The following is a 17,504-nucleotide window of genomic DNA, read 5'->3' as shown; positions in this document are numbered from 1 at the left end:
AGCAGCAAAAGCTTGTTTACTTTTGAACAAAGGAAAAAGAGTGCTAACATGGGTGGTGCTGGCCCAAAGGCAACAGGGCACCAACATGGGTGGTGCTAGCCCAAAGGCAAAATTTCTCAGCTTATTAACTCCTTAAGGGTTTTGCAAAACCTCATAACATATTAAACATAAAGTAAAATATTCTCAAGTTAAGGTACCAGATGATGCTTATTAGCTAAATAGGTCTTTATGTTCCCACTCCATTTCTCTCTGAATTGACTGGCTAAAAAATAATGTCAAAAGCTGAAAGTTGCAAAGTACCCAATAAAAATCCTTATGCTGGGGAGGCAGGGGTGGGGGATGGAATCCAGGAAGAGTTGAAGGGAAGGAATAGGAGGATCAATATGATCAAAGTACATCGTATTGTATGCATGTGCAAAATTCTCACAGAATAAATAAAGATGTTGTATCAAAAATTACAATTAAAATACGTGGCTTGAAGTGTGCAGGGCACCCTGCAACGAGTGAGAAAAGTCCAGTAGCAAAGGGTAGGATGTATTCTAAACAGAGAGAGACCAGAGAGCACTGGCTAGCACAAAGGAGGCAACAGGAAAGCCAAAAAGGAGGGAGAAACAACAGAACACACTGAAAAGGAATGGGCAGCACATAGCTAAAACGTAGCTCTCCGATGGGGCAGCTGCCTCATCTGAAGGACACGGAATTAAAAAGTGAGGGAGCCGGAGGGGTCAAGGACACCACAAAAAGACCTACAGAGTAAACTAACCTGGACCCATGGGGTCTCACAGAGACTGACCCCCCCAACCAAAGAGCATGCACAGGCTAGACATAGACCCCCTATTCACATGGAGCAGATGTGCAGCTTGGTCATCATGTGGGTCCCCTAACAATGGGAGCAGGGGCTGTCTCTGGCTTTCTTGTCTAACCATTGGATCCCTTTCCCCTAGCTGGGAAGGCTCCTGGGAAGATATGAGAGGGACTTTAGCAGAGACTCCTAGTAGCAGGGGCCATAGAGACTGAAGAGGACACTTTCTAGAAAAGTCTTCTAGTAGAGGGAGGGGAACAGCAGCCCACCTACAAAAACTTATACCTAAACTTCACCCTGCCTACAAGCTATGCAGGGACAAAGAAAGAACAGAGAGAGCAGAGATGAAGGTCAAGTCCAGCCAATGCCCTGCCCACCCCATGGAAGAGAACCAACCTCTGGACCATTAAGAATACTCTGCTCTGTTTGCAGACAGGAGTCAGTCTAGCAGAGTTGTCCTCTGAGAGGCTCCACCCAGCAGCTCCTCAAAACGTTGGGCATGAGTAGGGAGCCTTTTGGAAAAGTGGAGGGAAGAAAAAAAGGACCTGGGGATGACAGAAACTTCACAAGAAGACCAACAGAGCCAACTAACCAAGGCCCAGAGGGGCCTGCTGAGACTGAAGCACCAACCAAGGATTTTTGCGTGGACTGCACCTAGACCCCTACATAGATGTAGCTAATGAACAGCGCAGGGTTCATGTGGGCCCCTGGGAAGGGGAGCGGGGCTCTCTCTGACATGGACTGTATTGCCAGGTTTTCAATCACTTCCCCTGGCAGGTCTGCCTTGCCAGGCCACGGGAGAAGAGGACACGCTCGGTCCTGATATGACTTGTAAGCTGGGGTGGATCAGAAGGGGGGGGGGGCTCCCTTCTTCTGAGGAGTAGGAGAGGGGCATGTGAGAGAGGGAGGGAGGGTGGGAGGGACTGGGAGGGGAGGAGGGATGGGACTACAAGCAGGATATAAAGTGCATTTTTAAAAAGTTTCAGTATATGCAAATTAGCTAGCCTAACAGTGCATAAGTAGGTTTCAGGGCAGAAATCACATGACCATTTTAGTAGATGGAGTGTGTTCCATCCCAAAGTTAAGGAGAGTCTGTCTTGGAAAGGGCTTATCTTGAAGGTACCACACAAGCCAGATTGCTGGGGACTTGGAAGGACTCTGAGAAGTGCGCTGCAAGAATGAAGGTTTGGGGCTCAATTTAGTTGGCTCAGGGCCTGTCTTCTCACTTGCGTCAGCTCATCGGGCACCTGTGCAAGTGGGAGAGACACTAGCTACAGTGCCCGTGTGGTGAGGACCATACGACTCCTAGCAAACTGCTCCACTCACAACAAGAAGCAAATGCTGGCACTAGCTTGAGTCCACCCGTATGGATTACTATTCTGAGTTATTGCTTTGCTTTTTTAAAATGCTTGAGCTATAACCACTTAAGAGAAAATGTCCTCACATGGCTTAGCTGCGAAGTGCGAGAAGCCTCCAGATTTTTCCAAGTTTGGGCACTGAGAGTCCTCTGACAGAACTGCTACTGAAACTCAGAAATGATGGGCGGTTCTCGGCTGTGATTCTTCCGTGGGGTGGGTCCGTCTCCTATCAGATGGTCCAGCAGCAGGGAGTCCCTGAACGCGGAATTTTCAGCACCCTGACCGGGAGAGGCCCAGGCTTACGGAAACCCACCGGCTGCTATTATTTTCAAGCTGCCTTGCCTAGAGTGTGAGTGAATGAGACCCACTGGGTGGTGTTAGCATGAGGGACATTAGCTCGTGTCTCTCAGAACACCGTTCCTTTTATTTTCCGTTAACTCATCCAGGAGTCTGACTACCCTGTTCCACAAGGATGGCAGGAACAGAGAGGAGCCTTTGAACTCGGAAGAGCTAGCTAACACATCAGCTATGGTGGTGGCCAGTAGTGCTTAAGGGGACACACAAGAAGAAGCACGTGTTCCCATTTGCGGTTTCTTAGATGGAGTCTGTGAGACGGAGGTGTAGGGGCACTCGCCAAGTGAAAATGGAAATGCTGATAACCCTGTCTCTAAAGTTACAAAGGGGCAAAGCCATCGCACGAACATGGAGATCGAAATCAATGTGTGTTGAGTTATTCTTCTCAGCAGAAAGAGCCCATGGAACGTAATTACTGACGGGTGCAGAAATGCTTAGTCACCCAGCGCCGCAGTAAACATTGCTGAATTGTGATCCACCTTATCAAACCCTGAGCCTTCAGGGTGGGGTCTCATTGTAGTCGTTGTTTCTCATGTTTTCTGAGTCCCACACTGAGGGCTTAAAGCTGAAAGCAACCCGGTTGCAAGCTGAAACTCATCCTTTCGTACCTTTTCCGACTATGCCAGGCCGTGTGGGGATGAGGCGTGCCAGGGGCAGGGCAGGGCAAAGCCTGAAGCTCTGTCCTGATGTGGGAGGCTAATCCTCTGCTAGGCACCCGATGCCAGCTCCCAGGGCTGCCATGGAGACTGTGGTTGGCAGCTTCGGCACATTTGCTTTTGCACGCACATCCCACTCAAGAAAATAATCCAAGGAAGATTTGCCTTTCAAAGAGAGACAGGGATGTCACATGTGCTTTGAATAAACTCTTGGCTTGCCCAGTTCACCAGCTGACTGCTGATTGATGGGAATTTCAATTTGAGAAGATCAAGAACTGTGGAGAAAAATCAACCCAAGTTGGTTTTTTTTTCTTCTGGTCTTCTCTCTCTTAAACACACACGCACGCACACACGCACACACGCGCAAGTGCGCCATGCTTGGTAGTGGCAAATGGTTCCATGTGTCTGCCTAGAACATGTTGCAAAGGGCTCCTAGTTATTAAGGCCTAACAGCTCATTTTAAAGACTGGGCCTGGGCGCTGCTCCTTGCAGAGAACAACAGGTGTCAGTGCACCTGAGCAGCTAGGAAGGAAGCTGCCTAAAACCCAAGGATGTGAGCCATGCATGGCCTGGGAAGAAGGGAGGTGGTAGTCCTGGTTAGCATGCATCCTACTGGGAAGTCAACTGCATGGCCTGTTCTCTCTTTACATCTCTGTCCAGTGTTCTCCTTACGGCTTGTCTCAATAAAACACTGAGTAGGAGCCCAGAATGCCAGCAGAAGTGTCTGCAGACCACAGCTTCTTGTGGAAGTCCAAGGCCTGCGTAGATATACTGTGGGCTGCGATCATATGGTAGGTGGTGAGCAGGGTGGGGGAGGCAGTCAGTGCCTTGCCTTTGCTAGGTGGTGAGCCATTAAAAGGACAGAAACATTTACAAGTGACAGCACAACACAAAGTTCGGCACTTAGAGGAGGGAGGACACATGGACTGATCGCTGGAAATGCAGCCGATAGCAAGGACTGCTCACATGTAGCCTTAAGTCTACAGAAGGCGAAAGATTTATTGGGTCTGAAGAGAAACCAGAGTATGAACATATACAGGGGGAGGTAATCCCCCTCAGGAACAGTCATAGGGGAGGGGAATAAGGGGAAAATGGGAGGGAGGGAAGAATGGGAGGATACAAGGGATGGGATAACCATTGAGATATAACAAGAATAAATTAAAAAAGGAGAAAAAAAAAGTCTACAGAAGGCACCGCGACTGCTTTCACTGACACCAGCGCCGCCATTTTTGGCTGCTTGCAGATGTCAATGAAGCCTGGCATATCCCAGAAGATAAAGCAGAGGTTCCCTAGGGGCCCAACTCTTCAGGAACAATCATACTTACTTGTCAAAAGCCAGCTTCGACAGGCCAGGGGGGAGCCTGGGAAGGAGGTGTGCAGAGTAGGTGATTAGTGATTCCGCAGGCTTTTCACTGAGGGCATAAAACTTAATTTCTGCGGCTGGTGTTCTCTGTGACCAGCAAGAGACTCTGAACTTTTTGAGTTTTTTTTTTTAACTCTTTTGGTGCCAGAGCTGATTGTTCTTAGCAAGAACGAAAGAAAAAGAAAGAAAAGAAAGAAAGAAAGAAAGGAAAGAAAATCACACACACACACACACACACACACACACAGAGAGAGAGAGAGAGAGAGAGAGAGAGAGAGAGAGAGAGAGAGAGAGAGATGGGGGTGGGTGGGAGACTTGATGGATAAGCAAAGCGAGCTCCGACAACTGTTTATTTATTGTCCTAGGTTTATGTACCCTCTAAAGCAAAGCTCTCTATATCAGAAGAAAAATCACCTCGTGGCCATAAGAGCAGTTATCACAAAAACAGATAAAATGTCATGCAAGAGGGACTTACAGCAGGATCGTTTATTACATGTTTTTCTATTAAGACTCACACCTGACTAAATACTCCTTATCTATTTTTAGCTCCACAAGTTTATTATAAGTTCAAAACAGTAGTTTTATCTGTGTTTCATTTCACAAGCTCAGTATAGGTTCAAAGCAATAGGGTTTTTTTTTTCTTCCATTCTACAAGTTCATTATAAGTTCAAAAACAATAGTTTTTATATCATAGGTTAACAATGTTGCTTTTTTTTTTAACCAAGAAACAGGTCATCTATCTCATGTCTTATCTTTGAAGTTTTGTGTAGTTAAATTAGCACTAAGCTCCTATTGCAGCTTTTTGCTCTTCTACAATGGGGCTTAAAGTTACTTTAATTAAATCAGGAATTCTCTAAAATCATTATCAGCAATTAGAAAATCATAGATTCATCTAAACAGCATTATTTCCTCTTTATATTGATTCTGCAGGAAATTTGCCCAACAGAGTGGGCACATATCCAAGAAACAATAGGCAGTGAGGGTCTCTCCACACTACGCCAGATATATGAAGGACACAGTAATGGCAAACATGAGAAGGCATATCAGCAGCAAGAAGCAGTCTGGGGACAGAGTCTCTGGGGCCATGCCTCAACCAGGGCTCACCCTTCATAGCCATGCAGAAGTGGTGGCCACTCCAGGAAGCGCACTTGCTCGCCACCGTTTTTAACTGCATGACACTGGTATCTAGAATATGTTTAAATATAAGGTAGTTTGCAAGGACAATAGATATTCTGACAGAGATGGAGAGACACGCACATAATTCCACATAATTCTGTAAAATGCACAGACCCCACAACATTAAGCAAATCACTTGTTTTCTTCCATCTCATTCAAGCTCCGTTGCTCTCTGGGCTTTCCAAGAACAAGGATTCTGCCGTCACCACGAGCCATCTATTTCTGTGCTTGCTGTTCTACCCAGGAGCCACTCCTGTTTTGCACTCCCAGCACGGTAGACCTAGGGTAGTCACCTCCCTAGAAAAACACCCCACTCTTGTGTCAAGCTTTCTCAGCTTTTCAAGTCTGAGAACTGATTCTCTCAGTGTGACAGTGGCGAGATTTTGAAGTAAGATTCCTACCAACCATCTTCAAGAAAGATCAATTAAACTAGGTTCCATTTTATTTTATTTTATTAAGTTATAAATCCTGGCAGTGTAACTATGTGTTTTTTCTAAAATATGAAGCAGATGTAATATTAAAAATATTTATGAACCCCAAAGAAACTAACCAGTCAGTCAGGGGCACAAGGCATTATAAGTGTCAGCTATTGTGATACCTCAGGGTGTATTAAGTAGATGCCATCCGTGGAAACGGAGGTCAGAGGTAATAGTTGAGTAACTACACGACTGCATTATGCGCTAGATTCATTTTTGTTGCTGTGATAAAGGGGCCACTTTAGGGAATTACAATTCTAGTTCCAGTCCATTGCTGTGGAGAACTCCCAGCAGCAGGAGCCTGAGGTAGCTGGTCACATCACAGGCAAGAGCAGACAAGAATGAGTTCATCCGGACCTACTCAACTCCTTTCTTACACAGTTCAGGATTCCCTGCCTAGGAAATGGTGCTACCCACAGTGGACTGGGTTTTCTAGCATCAAATCAACAAAGACAATCTTGATTCAGATAATTCTTAAATTAAGATTACTTTCCCAGGTGATTTCCAAGTTGTGTCACATTGACAGTTAAGAACTATTACTACATATTAGCATAATGATATATCATCAATTTTGTTTATTGTATATACATTTATACATTAAGAACTCACAGTGCTCCACTGATACAGACATTTAAGAAGCTGTGGTTCTGAGACCTTTGATAGCTTCTCATTGGTCCTAAGGGTACTAAAACGTAGTCTGAAAAGGGCATGGAAGGAACTGGGGCTCAGTAACTTTTGATAACTTGCCTTTGGTCTTATAGGTAATAAAATGTAGACTTTGGTTTATAAATGTTGCCGCTGTAGTTGGCAGCATGAACCTGGCAAAGTGGAGGCCTAAAACTGAGGCAGACTGAAGTCTCACGCAATAGACAACTTTATTCAGAGCATCAGACATTTTATGCTCTGAGGGTTAAGAAACATCACCTGAGTAAAGTACACAATAGCAAGAAAAAGTTACAAGCAGCAAAAACATGTTTTTCCATTAAGGCATATGGACACCAACAGCTAAAGTGAACTCAGTCCTACCCACCACACCTGAGAGGAACACAAAAACACGTGCCATGAACAAGCCATGTTATGGAGAAACTGAGATTGCAAGAGTCTTGTATGCTTGCCTGGAGTTTTCTCACATACCTCAGAAGTCTCCTCACACATCTTCACTCATGGACCATGTACTGTGATGTACAATGTACTCTTAGTAAATTCATATAGGAAACAACTTTAATAGCTCATATGAACTCAGATAATAGCTCACATTGACATAAAGGCAAAAGTTATAGTTGTTTCTTTTTTAAAAAATTATTTACAGTTTCCTTGTGAATACCGACATGATCTCTAAAAAATAAAAACTAAACTTTTATTTTGGTTACATTGGGCTGAAATGACTAAATTCTGTTGATTGTTACTGTAGCAGTTCTGGCTGTTAATACTTGGAAAGAGATGTTTCAATAAAATCAACATATTACATTCTAAAGCAATATTTCTTCACTTTGGTGCAGATTAGAAATACTAGAAAAGCTGTTAGAACACAAAAGACCAACTCTCACACACCCTTCTTTCAGCTAAACACAAATACCTGGAAAATTTTCCAATTAATTCTGTGAAAAGTCACTATGGAACCAACACTGACAATGCTGTGACACCATAATCTAAGGTTCACGTGATCACTCTGCCAAAACAAAAAACAAACAAAACAAAACAAAACAAAAACCTGGCAGATAGAAAGTAAGTGGAAGAAAATTGTTGGAGGCTGGCTTTGAGACAAATAGAAAAGACCTGTTTCGACATTCCATCTTTGAAGATGTTAGATGGTCTCAGGGCCTTTGGACAACACATCAGACTTCAGCAAAAGAGTAGGTAGGGAACTCCACTGTGGGGACACTTTCTCCTCAGGACACTTGATGTGTGCACAAGCACGTGGAGGCTGAAAGTTGATGGTGGGTATTTTCCATGATAGTTCTCCCGCTATTTGTTGAGATGCTGTCTCTTGCTGAACTCTGTAGAGCTCATGTTTGGGTTAGATAGTCAGTTTGCTCCAGGAACCTCCTGTCTTTACCTCCTGCGTGTGGGAGGCCATTCTACCCTCTAAAGCATTCATGTGGGTGTTTGTAATACAAACTCCTATACTCAGGTCAAGCTTGCAAGAGAAATACTTTCCTGCAAAGCCATCCCTCCCAGGCCCTAGTGGGTGCATTTTTCAAGTCCAGAAGTTGTAAAACCCTGATACACCTTAACCTTCAGTAAAATGCCAAATACACAAATCCTCAGAGTGAGCACAGCTATCTGGTCTACCTTCATTTCCCTTGTTAAACTATGCTATCCTTCTGATGGGATGTCACGCTAGCAAGGAGCTCTTATCATTTTCTCTCATGTCCAGTTTGGTTTTTTGGGAAAGTCCTCTTACTTAAGTCGTCAAGCACAGAGGTGATCTTCCAGCTTGCTGTGACTGATATGACAGTTTTCACAGAGAGCAGGACCTGCTATTACCTAACAAGAGAAAGCTGGAGGCAAGTTGAGACTTGAGATGTAATCCTATTAGAGAGGTCTACTTGAGGACAAGCATGCAGTTGTTCTGAATTATTTCAAAATAGAAAACCTTCAAGTTCAAACATAGAGATAATTTCATTATGCCCAAGCTACGGTAGATTTTGTTTTTCTAAGTAGAAGTGTGCCTAGTAGGATGGTGGACACCCACAATCCTAGTAAGGCAAAGGCAGAAGAAAGGCCTAAAGTTTGAAGCTAGCCTGTTCTACTTTATGATTCTAGGATATGAAGGGCTATTGAGAGAGAGAGAGAGAAGTCAAGGTACAGTCTGATGACAGTTTGGTGGTTGTTTCATTTCCATAGTTGAGACCTAGTACTGGAAAGCCTAAGTGGGCCATTCATTTCTAGGGATTTCTGAGACTTTTCAATACTTGGTGGGAAATGGCATAGAAGATTTTGTACCAGGGGAATTCTTAAAACCAGAGATAGGCCCAAATTTCTGCAGTTTGTAAAGAGGAGGGATCACTTTCTTATATCTGTGATAATCTGTTGGGAGCAACCTCAGCCAAGCTGATTTTTCTCTTTATGACTTAGAAACCTTTCCTTTAGCTAATTGTATGTAATGCTTACTGGATCATCAACTCTCATCCAATGTAGTCAGCAAACCCCTACAAGCCAAGTAACATTGTTGCTTGCTTTAAAGACGAGACTGAGGCACAGTATAACCTCAGAGGTAATATCAAGAAGGAACAAAAAGCCACATAAAGGATGTAGGACCTATGAGTGGGCTCCGGAAATGTTTATAAAATAGCTAATAAAAAGCAGGGAGAAGAAGAGAGAAAAAATGGAAAGTGAAGGTGGGGAGAAAGGAGCTATGGATAGAGAAGTGTTCTGAGCCTTGAGACAAATGCATCTATTGATCACAAACCCCCTAATGAGCATCCCTGAGACCCCAAATCCAAGGAACAGAAGCAAAGCCCTAGTATCCTGATCACCCATGTGCACTCTCACAGCCACAGCCATGAACTGAAGAGTCCTGTTGAGCTAGGCACTGCCAGGCTGACATAAGTTTCCTTGGGTCGTGGACAAATAGGCCGTGCCTTTCTCTAGCTCCTCTCCTCCTTCTGTGACCTGATGTATCTTCGAAGAACCAACCACCCTCTTCCCTCACTTCTATCACCTTTTAGGTCCTTGGTTGAGTCAAACCAACAGATGCCATAAACGGAATTTAGATTTACATAAACTCAAACCAGGGTTTGCATTTCAAATTCACTGGATATGAGATGTTGGGAAAATGACTTCCTGTTCTCTACATTTTTTTTTATCATCTGCAAATGGAGAAGATTCATCTTATTATACAGAAAATGCTGAGCACTGTGTAAGAGTTCCATCTCTGGGCTATGACATGAACTTAAAAATACTGTAATTTTTGACGTATTACCTGATTTCTGCAAGCCTCATTTTCTTCATCTATAAAAAGAAGGTAATAGTACATATCTCATAACATTGTGAGAGGAAGCGAAGGAAAGTAATATATGAGACACTTGGCATACTCTCTGACAAATGGTGAACAAGCAACAGGTGTTAGCTTTATTACTGTTGTTGGCTCAGATAACTTCTAAGCATGTGGTAGCTCCCTTTACCCCAGCATTACCTGGTGCACTGAACAAATTATGTGTACGTGATTCTTTTTTTAACTGTAAACTTGAAATGTTTGATTTTGAACTGTTGACTAGTGCTGCAGAATTTACTCTCTCTACATAGATGAGGCTACACACAGAAGTAGAGATGCAGAGTGCAGGCTAAAACTCAAAAAAAAAGTTGAATTCTCTCTCTCTCTCTCTCTCTCTCTCTCTCTCTCTCTCTCATGTGTATGTGTGTGTGTGTGTGGTGTGTGTGTATGTGGTGTGTGTGTGTAGAACTCTTTAGAAGAAAGGAGCTGTGATGTGTAGATTAGAGTCGCCCTCAAACTCGTGTCCATCCAAATGCCAGGCTGTGATATCATTAGAAAATGGTTGTGTGTGTGTGTGTGTGTGTGTGTGTGTGTGTGTGTGTGTGTGTGTGTGTTGTAAGACATTAAAGTGAATTCATATTTGATTAAGGTTGGACCTAAATTCAACAATCAGTGTCTTTGTAGGAAGGCGGTGTGAGAACTTGTCGGTGTGATAACAGACTAAAGGCTGCACCCATGTGACTCAGTGAAGGAGAAAGCCAAAACAGGACAAAGGAGAATCTGCCTTGAAGAAAGAAAAAGGGAGAGCTTCAAAAATCCACAAGGGCGGTGCTGGGATACCTCACAAATGCAGAGATGATCGGGCAATGCCTGAACAGGAAGAAAGCCAGGTACCCTGGAAGTCTAGGCCTGCACAAGACCTGCTAATGTATTTGTGGGGCAGGGGAGGCGGGGTGGAGGGTACCAAAGGTGTCCAGATAAAAGCCACAGGATGTACTTGCTAGGGGACACCAGGAGAGCAAGCGCCTGGCATCCTGTAATGTGAAGAGTGGGTGGCCAGGGACATGAGTGCCCTGAAGCATAGTCACACTGAATCATTAGAGACTGGGCTGTCCAAATTCCTCAAGAGATCCTGAGGACAGATTCAGGGACTGTATGCTCACAACCCCTTTTAAGCATGTAGCCAAAAGCTGTTTATCACCGTATGCTCCAAAGACGAGGCAGAGTTTAAACAACAGTATTAAATGAGAGTGTAACAGCCTTGTTTTTTGAACACAGGGTTTCTAGCCACCTAGATGCTGGGATTAGCTGCACCACCCCCTTTGAATACTTACAGTTTCAATCAAGGAATAGCCTACCACAGAAACTATTCTTTTGTCCTATTTTTGTTTTTATGACATTGTTTGCTTGTTTGTTTGTTTGTTTGTTTAAATGTGCTTAGGATGATCTACCAAGACCTCAGCTTGGCATTTACTGGGAAGTTTTCTTGCCAAATTCAAACAGATGTATTCAACAAACAGCACATCAAACGAGCAGTGAAAGAGTGAAGACATTCTGACGCGGGTTCTATCTCCCTTAGCAGCTGGCAGGGAGGCAAAGGGCAGAGGAGCTACATGACTGGCTCGGCTTAGGAATGATCCCATTACTATTTTCAGACTGTGGTTAGGCATGGGGCAGTGGAATCACAGAGGTCAAGGCTGGGGTCAGAGGTCTTACCATACTCTCCACTATTACGTGACTCCTGTGATGCCTTCAATCAGGGAAGTCCTGGGAAGTGTCGGAAGGTGTGAACTGGGACTCTGGCTGACCATAGCAGGTTAAGGACTCCCATCTCCTGTTTGCCTTAAGCTTCTGTAAGGGAATTTGCTAATGCAGTGGGAATAAGATGAGGATGTGAAAGGTGCCTGGGAAGACATTGCCAGCACAACTGGTACCTTATCCTATGTAATCCCTGAAGCACGCCCTTCAGATCTACCTTCTGTAAGTCCTTAATGACAGGTAGGAAGCTGTTTTTCTACAAAAAGCAGGATGCTCTAAACTAAGAATGTCTATGTATTTTAATCCAATGTCAAAAAGCTTGAAGAAACTGGTGACGAGGGCCCCAGAGTTCGGGGTTACTTATTGTTGAGCTTTCAGCTAGTAAAAGGGGTGCCAACATGGAGCTGCCTCATTTTTCTCCCTCCCCCCGTATGGCTTCAGAAAGGCACAGTGACGTAGCTCACTCCTGCTTCCTTTTCAGGAGAAACAGTCTCCCAGAGAGCATCCTGGTGAAGCCCTTTTATGACTTTGCATGAGAAGGGGCCTTGTGGAAGGGAGATTAGACTCTCAAGGGCTTCTCTGCCCCAGCTAGTTGCCAAATCATTGAGACAGAGACCTTATAGAGTTATAAAAGCCTTAAGGTGCCATAACTGGGCAGGTATCAACCCTCTAAGCTATTTCGCTATTTCCGAGCTATACACCCCACGTTACGTGCCATACTTGTTCCTGCCTGGGCTGCTTCTGTTTCATCAGGCCAGCCCTCATGGCTCATGGTCTGTACTACCCCGTGGAGACTTCCTTCTCTCTGGCTTCCTCTCCTCCTGAGGCATCTTCTTCTTTCTCTCTCTCCTCCCGGCCTCATCATCCCTCTCTGACCACAAGCCCAGGACCTAAGCTCTGCCTGCTCCTCTTCTGCCCAGTTATAGGCTTCTAGTTATTTTCTTAACCAGTTAACTTTAAATTAGGTAGAGCAAAGTTTACACAACAAAGATCAGTATACACGAGAATATAATCATCTCAATTGCAGCTAGGTTGGGGGGCAATATTTAGCATTAGAACACAGAGCACCAGACCAATCCCCAGCAAACAGACGAGCTGTGCAACCCTAGGCTGCCACTTGCCGTGAGATATCAGTGTCCAACATCTACATGCAGTCATGGAGGAAGGAGAGACTGGCAGAAAATGCGTGGTAGGGGACAATCTCACTGCGTCTAGGGCCACACTCCATACTAGTTCTTTTAGAGGAGAAAACAATAGAAGAAGGAATAGTATAAACATTTTAAATATTTGAACTATCATATCATTAAAATTAGTGACTTACTGAAAATCACGAATCATATTTTTTTCTTCACTCACATTCTCTCTAAGGTCACCTCTCCACCTGCTCTGCCCCTTAAAAAATCTCATCCAGAGATGTATCGATAACCTATCAGCTTCTCGACTCCCCAACTTAAAGATACCATTTATTTCTGGCTAAAACTAAACCACAAAAATCATTAAATTTCTACTGTTGTTCTAAACTTGGTTCACTTTGCTTTGATGACAGTTTAAGGGTCTTCTTCTTAATCATATTCCCCCGTGGGCTTCCCACCAGAGCCAACATGAGCATGGCTTCTGGAGTAGTTATGACTACCCAGAAGTCTTGGTTTCAAACAGAACTGGGTCATCTCAGTTCTGTGATACCTGTTACAAAATTCCTCACTTGTGATATAAGGCTACAGTAGTCCCCGGCTCCTATGATGGCTACAGCAGTGGGGGGAAAAACAGAACAAAACACTACATTCATTCAAACTGCTCTGTCTAGATCATAAGAAGTGTTCTGTTGGTATTGCCATGTCTAATAACGCCATGCCAAGGAGCTTGAGGGAAGCCTCAGTGGATAAGATGCTTGCTGAGCAGCATAAGGACTTGGGTTGGATGCAAGCATGGTTTGGAATATCAGTGCTGAGGAGACGCTTTATCTTTGGAGGCTCGCTGGCCTTCCAAGCTAGCTCACTTGTTGAGCTCCAAGCCAGTGAGAAAGAAACCAACAACGTAGATAGTGACCAAGAAGCAACACACAGTCAGCCTCTGGTTTCTACATGCATGAGCATGTGCATGTACACACTGCGGCCTACACACACACACACACACACACACACACACACACACACACACACACGAATATACCAAGAGACAAAAAAAAAAAAAAATGAAGCCCACCTAGTTGAGCACACACGAACAGCTTGAGTGTGAAATCTATCTTCACAGCGCAGCCTATCAGGCCATGATGGAGAGACGCTGAAAAGTTAGACATCGTTGTTTGAGCCCAGCATAAGAAGGGAACGGGCCGGCTGCATGCCAACAGTGCTTGGAGCAGCCTACCTAGGAAGGGAGCCTCTGCTGGAGGGAGGCTAGAACTACAGCTGCTTTTCTACAGCCCCAGATGCAGACTCCAGGCTCAGTCTGTAGAGTCCACAGACGTTTCATGAGGCTTGGTGGGCCCTGTTGCTCTTCAGCCTGGGCCAGGAGCCACTGTTCTTTAGCCCAAGCACTAGAACCACCTTGGGCAGAGGGGCTGTGGATCTGTTTTGTAGCTCTTCTCTAGTGCGTGACCAGGAAAGGATCAACCATATCAACATTCAAAGAAAGTTAGGAGTTGGGATTAGTAAAATAAGCTAACAATTATCACCAATCATATATCATCATATGTCGTATTATTTATCAGCCACAGATTAGAAGTGGGAGCAGTGTCTTCAACTTGGCTACCTTGTCCTGCCTCCAGATGTGAATACGCCATCTTCCCTGGGAAGTGCTCCATGTATTGACTTCTGCATGAGGTCCATAGACTCACGACTTTCAGGATTGCTATGGCAGCCCAGGCTCCATGTGAGCTGGGCGTGCAGTATTTGTTACTACCTTGAAATTCCCATGGCCCCCTCCCCCTCAGCCAGCCTTTCAGCTAGAAGAATCTGGCTCCACCTCACCAGCTCCATCCTTGTGTGTCATTAATTAATTAATTAATTCATCCCATGTTAAAATAACTTTTATTCTCCTGATGAAGCTGTCATTTCAGATGCTTACCACCTCTGTCTACTAACCTAGGCCTAGTCCTGGAAGCTTCTAATCTTACAGCCTCTGAGAATTACTGCTGAATAAGCTCACCCTTCCTAGCTTTTTCTGAAGTCTGGGTGTATGGTTCAATACAGCTGTTCTGGCTCAAACTCCTCTCCTAGATGACTGATTAAAACTGACTTCTCTCAGTTTTTCACAGAATTGCTCTGCTTGGCATCATACTAACTTTGGCACTTCTGGCTCCTTCTCATTCTCTGGCTCATTCTGTCTTCACCTGTGTTCTAGCATGTTCTTCCTTCAACCTCTCTCTGTAAAGCTCTTGCAGTAAAACTGCCTCTGAATTCCACAAACTGAATTGCCAGGAACTCAGCTCCACTGCACGGCCCCTCAACTCACTGTCAACTGTACTTCCTGAATAGAACTGACTAGAATTCGGAGATCTGCCTGCCTCCGTCTCCTGAGTACTTGGATAAAAGGCGTGTACCACCATGCCTGGACCTAAGCTTTTCTTTACCTGAAACTTGCTCAATACCAGGCTGGCCTTGAACTCAGGGATCTGCTTGCCCCTGTCTCCCGAGATTAAAGACATGCCTGTATTCCAGCCAGATCACACAGACCTAAAAGATCTTTGGATGTGATCTCTTGCCAGAGCAGCCATGTTCTGAATTAGAATTCCTCTACAACTCACACATCGTCCATCCACTCAGTCAGTAAATATGGAGCTATCACGGAGAGTAAATGCCACCCATATATCTGGAGAATGTCCTATAAAAATCCCTAAATGACCCTTCATTATACCCAGGACTGAGAACTGCCCTCCCAGGAGTTCTCACTCAGGATAATAACATGAGCCAATGGTTAGCTCGGATTTCTTAGCACTTCTGGGTCTGTTAGGCATTTTTGTGGAAACTAATTGTTCACTCTGCTCATCCTGATCGTAGCATGTGAACATTCATAGCTCAACTTCAACGACAAGGAAACAGAAGATCCTGGAGGGAAATTCTAAGACAAGGCCATCCATGTTTCAGGCCATCCATGTTTCAAACCATCCATGTTTCTGTCCTCTCATGGAGGTCATCTACCCTGGTGGCCTCGTAGCTTACTGAGAGGCCTGTACATAAGCTCTCATTGACGCTTCATCTCTGAGATGGTTTATTATTTATGGACCTGAATGGCCACAGCAGAATCCTGCCTCCCAGTTTCCCTTTGCCTCCTCTCTGTCTTAGACAGTGGTGCCTGTCACACTGTAATCCGTTGCTGCCACCTAGTGGTAAACTTGACATTTACCAACATGAAGGGAAGATGGGCAACATCTTAGAAAGCAGTTATTGTTTTTTAATGGGCAGAAGGGCAGTGCCTCTTTTCTGTACACATATCTTCCCTGTGCCCGTGTGCGTTTCTTGCATATGTATGGGTACATTCGAACAAGGAAGTGTGCCCATATGTGTTCAGGCCAGAGGTTGATGTTGGGTATTTTCCCCAGTCACTCTCCTCTTTAAAAATGTTTTTGATCAATTATCAAGTTTACTAGGCATAGAAAAGAAAAAAAATATTCCTCAAAGATCCCTGCAAAGTTGGGGACAGAAAGTCACTATACTTTGGCCCAAGGTTTGCTTTTCCCCTCTTCAGATGGCCGGTGCACGCAGCCGAGATCTGCGGGGAACATATGTTTATAAATAATTTTACAAATAATGTTGTTGAGTTTCTTTTAAAATTCTTATAAGCTCTGCAACTTATTTTCCACATAATTTTTTTCAAATGCATTTGTGTTAAACATATAATTGGCATAGCTTTATTTTACCTTATGGCTATGTATCATATGATAGATTTGTCTGTTAGGAAAAGACTGTGTCTGTGAGTTGTTTTACATGAATGGTTTTGTGTATGAGTGAGTGTAAATGTTGGAGCTCAGGTGGAGTTTCTGGGCTTTCAACTACATCCGAATGTCAAAGTTGGGTTTAGAAGTGACTGTACCAAGTTACAATTCAAGTAAATACTAGGTGTGAGTTCTCATGATCTACGTATATTCCAGAACTCTTGATGTTATGAAATAGTTTGCCTATTGCTAGTCACCGATGAAGACCTACTTATTATCCATTTCCATAATTTTGCTTCTGTAAAATTCCTATTTATAACTGTAATATGTTTTCCTGTTGTAACAGGGCACTAGACCTTAGTTGGCCCCCAGACCTTACCATGACTGACTCCATGCTGAAAGTACCATTCAGGCTGGAAAACTTATCACGTAGGCAGCACCACCTACTGAAACCAAAACAAAGACCTACTCCATCAAAGCCCATAGTTCTGGGAAAGTTACTAAATGTACCAACCTTGCCTTTTGGCTCCTGTAACAGCACAGTCTGGTGCTTTAGAGTTGATTGCTACTATTTTGCTCCCTGAGATGTGGTTGCTGCCCAGATGAACACATTCTCACATACCCCTATCTTTGTTGTGCAGACCTTGCTCTACCTCGTTAAAGTTGATTGGTTAATTTTTTAAAAGGCCTAAACCTAGGCAAGGCAGAAGTGAGGGGCAGAGCTAAGGTTTAAGGGATTTAGGGGAGACAGATC

This window comes from Acomys minous (assembly GCF_964271855.1).
Source record: "Acomys minous genome assembly, chromosome: 14".
Taxonomy (NCBI): Eukaryota; Metazoa; Chordata; class Mammalia; order Rodentia; family Muridae; genus Acomys; species Acomys minous.
The sequence above is the reverse complement of the archived record's forward strand: the minus strand, read 5'-3'. Positions refer to the sequence as shown.